The 6,434-nt window shown below is 53.3% G+C and overlaps 1 non-coding gene across 1 annotated transcript; it reads left to right on the top strand.

Moving 5' to 3' along the window:
• The first annotated feature begins 6,117 nt into the window (after positions 1-6,117).
• TRNAH-GUG lies at positions 6,118-6,189 on the top strand. The gene has a single exon. It is a non-coding gene; the product is annotated as a tRNA-His (tRNA).
• Positions 6,190-6,434: the final 245 nt, after the last annotated feature.

Here is a 6,434-nt window from a genome sequence, read left to right as displayed (position 1 = left end):
GTCCTGCTTATAAGTTCATTCATTTCGCCACGATCACGGTCTCTGGTGGTTCGCTCGGTAATAATGTTGCCGTCATTGCCCTGGCGGGTCTTCACAATCTCAATGGGATGAACCTGAAGCAGGGGGGGTGGCACAAAGTTGGGCGCTGATGGAGGAGGTGCTGGAGGACGAGGCGCTGGAGGAGGAGGACGAGTCTTGCCCCGCCCTTCAAGGAGTGGTGGATATAGCGGCGTCACTGATGGAGGCGGTGCCTCGTCCCCTAAATATGGTGGTGGGACGGTAGGCGGAGTAGGGGGCGGGGGCTCCAGGTTGTCTCCGCCGCTCGGCCATTGTTGAAGGGCACCATCTTTGCTAGCACGGCTCATGGTAACGACCGCCACTTCGTAATCATTCAAGCGGTTAAGGTTGGATACGAGGGTTTCAAGACAAGCACGCAAGCATGCGACTTTCTTTCCCTTCCTTTTCCCTTCTTTCAATACCCCAAGGTCTTCAGCTAGGGCGTGCAGCCGCCGGTAACTAACGCCGCTGGGGATCGTGAACAAAGGGGGGGCGCGATTTCCTTGCAAGCACCCCTTGTCACCCACAAGCGCCGTGATCGCCTCTACACAACCGTCCCAAGAGTGGGATGGGGTGGCATCCCATTCGGGAGGGGGAAACTCGCTGGCTACAGCGACCTGCTCCCCTTGGGCCAACGGGATAGAAAAAGTGACTGCGGGATCTCTTAATATGCAGCTGTGAGCACGGCCCGTAAGACAAGCTTCCCAAGGTCTCCTGGGATCTTCCCCAAGCCACACGCAAAATACTTGGGTCCCGTCATTATCGGTGTGGCCGGGAGCCTGATGGAATTGCAGATGGTGCCAAAGTTCATCAGCGTCCACAAGCTGCCTGCAGCCGGATACCCAAGGACATGCCTGATAGTGGGACTGATCATCCCTGTCATGATCTGCAGCCGACCATCCTGTTAATGACGCCATGTTACAGGATCTTTCAATAGTCGGGCTTACAGCAGATCACGCTCTGATGATGTTATAGGTGGTTATAACACATAACAAGAGCAAAATAATTACAACAGAAGTCAGCAGGGGTCATAGGATCCTAGCAACATAAACATTCAAATATGTCTTGAAGGCATTCGAAGTGGGTGCTTGAACCACCTCCGGTGGCAATCTATACCAGACCTTGGGGGCTTGGACAGTAAAGAAGTTCTTCCTTATGTCCAGCCTGAATCAGTCGTGTTAGAGTTTGTGACCATTCGATCTTGTCATCCCTTGGGTGCTCTGGTGAAGAGATGTTCCCCCAGATCCTGGTGAACACCCCTGATACACTTATAGGTGACCACTAGATCACACCTGAGCCTGTGCTTTTCCAGGCTGAAGAGCCCCATGGCTCTCAGCCTCCCATCATAAGGTCTGTTTTCCTGACCTCTGATTATGCGCGTGGCTCTCCTCTGCACTCTCTCAAGCTTCTCCGCATCCTTTTTGAATTGTGGAGCCCAAAACTGGATGCAGTACTCCAGCTGTGGCCTCATGAAGGCCAAGCAGAACCGGAGAATGACGTCCTGGGATTTACTTGAGAAGTATCTATGGATGCAAGCCAGTATTTTGCTTGCTTTACTAACCGCAGCTTCACATTGAAGGCTGATGTTCAACCTGTGGTCAACCCTGACCCCTAAGTCCCTTTCATCTGTAGTGCTAACCAGCCTGTAAGCATGCTGCAGGTTTTTCCTCCTAAGGTGGAGAAACTTGCATTTTTCAGTGTTAAACATCATCAGGTTCTCACCTGCCCATTTCACAAGCCTGTCAAGATCTGCCTGGATCACCCTCTTGTTCTCAGGTGTGGATGCTTTACCCCAGAGTTTGGTGTCATCAGTGAACTTGGCCAGCCTGCTTCTGACACCAGTGTCTGCATCATTGATGAAGATGTTAAAAAGTATAGGAGCCTTGAGGGACCCCACTGGCCACCGTGCACCATGATGATTGACTTCTTTCAACCATCACCCTCTGGGTCCTACCGCAGAGACAATTCCTCAGCCAGCAGGACATGGTGAGGCCGAGGCCGCAGTTAGTCATTTTTGCCAAGAGTTGATCATGGGATACTAAATCGAAGGCTTTTTTAAAGTCAAGATATACAACATCAATTTCTTTCCCTTTGTCCAGGTGACAGATCACGTGGTCATAAAAGGAAATGAGATTGGTGAAGCAAGACCTACCCACAGCAAACCTGTGCTGGGTATTCTTCAGGATATTTCCATCAGTTAGTCTGTTAAGGATGGCCTCTTTGGTAATCTTTTCCAAGACCTTCCCCAGGATAGAGGTCAGGCTGATGGGCCTATAGTTTGCTGGATCTACTTTTCCTCCCTTTCTTGAAGATAGACATGACATTGGCCTTCTTCCAATCTTTGGACACTTCACCAGAGCACCAGGAGTTCTCAAAGAACCATGCTATGATGCTAGCCAGCTCCTTGAATACCCTTGGGTGTAAATCGTCAGGGTTGACTGACTTCATAGTTTCACAGTTTCACAGTTGGTAGAGTCAGAAGGGACCTGGGCAGATCTTCAAGTCCGACCCCCTGCCATGGCAGGAAAAAGTACTGGGGACAAGTGACCCCAGCAAGGTGTTCATCCAGCCTCCTCTTAAAGACCCCCAGGGTAGGAGCCAGCACCACTTTGCTTGGAAGTTGGTTCCAGATCCTAGCTGTCCTGACAGTGAAGTAGTGCCTCCTAATATCTAGACTTGAAGGTATCCAGCCTGTCAAGGTGTTCCTTCATGAGGTCAGCTATGAAGGAAGGTATGGAATCTCCCTTACCCGGGCATCCCTGACCCACAGTGAGCAGAGGTGTCCCATGGGACTGGTGAAAAACAGATGCAAAGTATCCATTTAGCTAGTTTGCTTTTTCATGGGCATCGGTTGTCAGTTGTCCCATCTGGTTTAGCAGGGGTCCAATGTTGCCCTTGCTTTTCTTCTAGCTCCCCACATATCTAAAAAAGGACTTTTTATTGTCCTTGATATTTGTAGCTAGCTGGAGTTCCATCGCAGCCTTGCCTTTCCTGGTTTGTTCTCTTCAGGTCCAGACCACAGTAGAGTACTCCTCCTTGGTGGTGGATCCAGTCCTCCATCCTTTGCAGGTCTTCCTTTTGAGATGCAGGAGGTCCTCTAGTTCCCTGGAGAGCCAAGGGTGCTGTTGTGCCCTTTTGCTGTCTTTCTTTCAAGATGGGATAGACGGGCAACCACTCATCCTGAACTGCCCTGCCCTTTAGGTTGTGGCCCTTTAGGGCCTCACTTACAAGCCTCCTTGGCTTGTCAAAGTCAGCTTTCCTGAAATCAAGGACTTCTGTATTACTGACTGACTTCCCAGCTTTACAGTGGATGGTGAAGGTGATCAGCTCGTGGTCACTGTCACCCAGTTTCCCTTCGATTGTTAGGTCACTGATTAGGTCATCCCTGGTTGCCAGTACCAGGTTGACCAGTGCTTTACCTTTCATCAGCCCTTAGACTTCCTGTGTCAGATAGAGGTTATCTACACATGAGAGAAAGGTTTGCGACTGCTTGGATTTGGCTGAGCGCTCATCCCATGAGATGTCTGGGTAGATAAAGTCTCCCATGACAACCATACACCAGGAGCACATGGCCTCAGCCAATTCCCTGGCAAACTCAAGGTCAAGGTCTTGACCCTGGGTAGGGGTCTGTAGTAGACTCCCACCATAGTATCTCTTGTGCCGTGATCCCCACGGATTTTAACCCAGAGAGTCTCAAGTCTTCCACTGTGGGTGCCAGTGTTGGCTTGCAGGGATGCGTAGCTTTCCTTGACATAGAGAGCTGCACCTCTGCCCCTTTTGTCCACTTGATCCCTCCTGTACAGGGTATAGCCATCTATACTTGTGGTCCAGTCATGGGTGGAGTCCCACCAGGTCTCCGTTATCCCTATGACATCATAGTTATTTGCATTTAGCAGGAGAACAAGTTCCTCCTGTTTATTCCCTAAGCTCCTGGCATTTGTGTATGCAAGTGTCCTCTTGGGGGCCCTTGCTTTGTCCACAGATTGTGCCAGGGCTGGGGCAGGGGTGGGCTCCCTTAAGTGCCTTGGCCCGCTGGCTTTCCAAGGGTTGCTGAGTGGGCCAGAAGTGGCTGTAGTCCCCCCATCCCTCAGCGGGCTTAGTTTAAAGCCCAGTGGAGCAGGTCAGCCAGCCTGGCTGAGAAAAGCCTCCTCCACAGCAGAGAGAGGTGGAGGCCATCCCTTCCCAGCAGCTCACTGCCTCTCTCACCAAAGAGCAGACTGTAGTCATGGCAGTCAAAGCCTTCCGGATGACACCAGTGCCACAGCCTTTTGTTTACTACCTGGATCCTCTTTCCCTCCTCAGCCCATAGCCCCAGATTGGAAGGATCAAAGAAAACACCACCTGAGCCCCCAGGCCCTTTAGCCTGGCTCCCAAATCCCTGTAGTGCATTATGACCCAGGAGGGAGTGCTCCGAGCCGTGTCATTGGTGCCCACATGAATAAGGAGCATAGGATAGTGGTCAGTGGTCTGGAGGAGTTTAAGGATCTTCTCTGCAATGTCTTGGATGCAGGCTCCCGGGAAGCAGTAAATTTCCCAGGCTAAGGGGTCAGGGTGGGAGATTGCTCCTTCAGTCCTCCTCAGGACAGAGTCTCCCATGACAAACACTTTGCATTTTGTCTTGGGGAGAGCGGGGGCAGTAGCTACAGTAGAGTCTGTTTTGTCTGTGAGAGCTGGCAACTCAGCAGGCTCTGCTGGGGCTGGAAGAGGTTCATACCGATTGCAAAGCTCCAGCAGGGCAGGGGCTTTGGTGTGGCAGGCCTTGGGGCCCTTGACCACCGTGGTCCAATCCCTGGGCTGGATGGTAAGCGAGGTCCTCAAGTCCTCCCTTGTCCTAGAGGGAGACCATGGTCTGCCCGCTACCTCCCAGGACCTGGCAGTAGGAGTCGATCTCCTGCTCACAGTCGCTGATGGCACTCAGTCTCTGGACTGTGGCCTGAAGCTTCTCCAGCTGGCGTGCCAGAGACTCCAGTAGGGAGCAGACCTCACAAGGGGAGGTGGCCATGCTGCTGGCCCCCAGAGCCTGAAAAAGTGACAGACAGCCCCCGCAGCCGAGAGCCAGGGGCTCTGCCTGTGTGGAGCCTGGAACCAGGGGCTCTGTCTGGGCGGAGGTGTCTGAGGAGCCAGAGGCGGGGCCTGCAGACGCTGAGGGTACCCTTGGGGTGCAGTGCGTGCCCATCCTATCATGCCACTGGTAGGCTGGCTATGGCTGGGACTGTCTACTCTGGGGGACTCACAGGCAGGGCCTTGGGCCTGCCATGCACCCTCTTGCACAAACTCCCATGCTAACTTGCGCACCGGGCCCAGGAGTGAGCCTGTTTGCACGGCCTGTTCATGAGGCTCCAGTTGTGCTGCTCCCTGTGGGGCTGGGTGAAGTAGGAGCTGGGGTGGGGCGTGGCTGTCCCCACCTCTGCCTCAGCAGGCTCCCAGCTGGCTAATGTGGCTAGTCTCTCCCTCCACTGGTCCCTGCTTACCTGCAGGCAGGCTGGCCTTGTCGGGGGTCCTGGGGGCTCTTTTGGGGTTCCCTGGGCTCACGGGGGTGCAGCGAGCTTATGCCCATGCATCTCACACCGGAGCCGGGTTCCTCCTCTTCATCTCTTCTCCCCATGAGGGGCCCTGAGAGGGGTCCCCATCACTGCCCCAACCACCCTGAGCCCTCTGTCCATGGTAGGAGGGTCCCTGAGGCCACCATGGACAGAGGGCTCACCATCAGCCCAGCCCAGCCCAGCCCATCCACCCCACTGGGGTGGTGTGGGCCTTGGCATCCCACCTCTAGGCTGCTGACATATGGCACCTAGGAGAGAGCCTCAGTGTGAAGACTGCATCCTGCTCAAATGCACTTTGATGCTGATGACAGCCCTAGGATTTGGTAGGTATATAGAACTGGTGATTGCTTGTATTCTTTCTTTTCTGTTAGCACTGTGTATCAAGAAATTTGCCTATTATGGAATGGAAAGGTCATGGTGGGTCTGAGGGTGGCTCCACCCTGGAACAAGGCCTCTGGGTCCTAAAGTCAGAGTGCTCATAGCCCAGCAGGTGGTCCTGTGGTCTGGTGTTCCTGTGGCCGTGGTCGTATAGTGGTTAGTACTCTGTGTTGTGGCCGCAGCAACCTCGGTTCAAATCCGAGTCACGGCAGCAGTTATTTTCCTTGGCTTGTCTGGGCCAGTGGCCCTCCTGGAAAGGGAGTAGCAAAGCGAAGAATGAAAGCCTCCTGGGCTGTGTTTGGTCACTGGCAAGGAGAGTTGGTCACTGGAAATTGGAGAGTTCAGAGGAGGGCAACAAAAATGGTTGGGAGGCTGGGGCACCTGACTTATGAGGAAAGTGGGCTTATTTAGTCTAGAGAAAAGAAGGCTGAGGGAGGATTTAATAGCAGCCTTCAA

This window comes from Crocodylus porosus, unplaced genomic scaffold, assembly GCF_001723895.1.
Source record: "Crocodylus porosus isolate Cpor-Errol unplaced genomic scaffold, CroPor_comp1, whole genome shotgun sequence".
Classification (NCBI taxonomy): domain Eukaryota; kingdom Metazoa; phylum Chordata; order Crocodylia; family Crocodylidae; genus Crocodylus; species Crocodylus porosus.
Note: the sequence above shows the minus strand (reverse complement) of the source record. Positions and strands in the feature narration are given on the sequence as shown.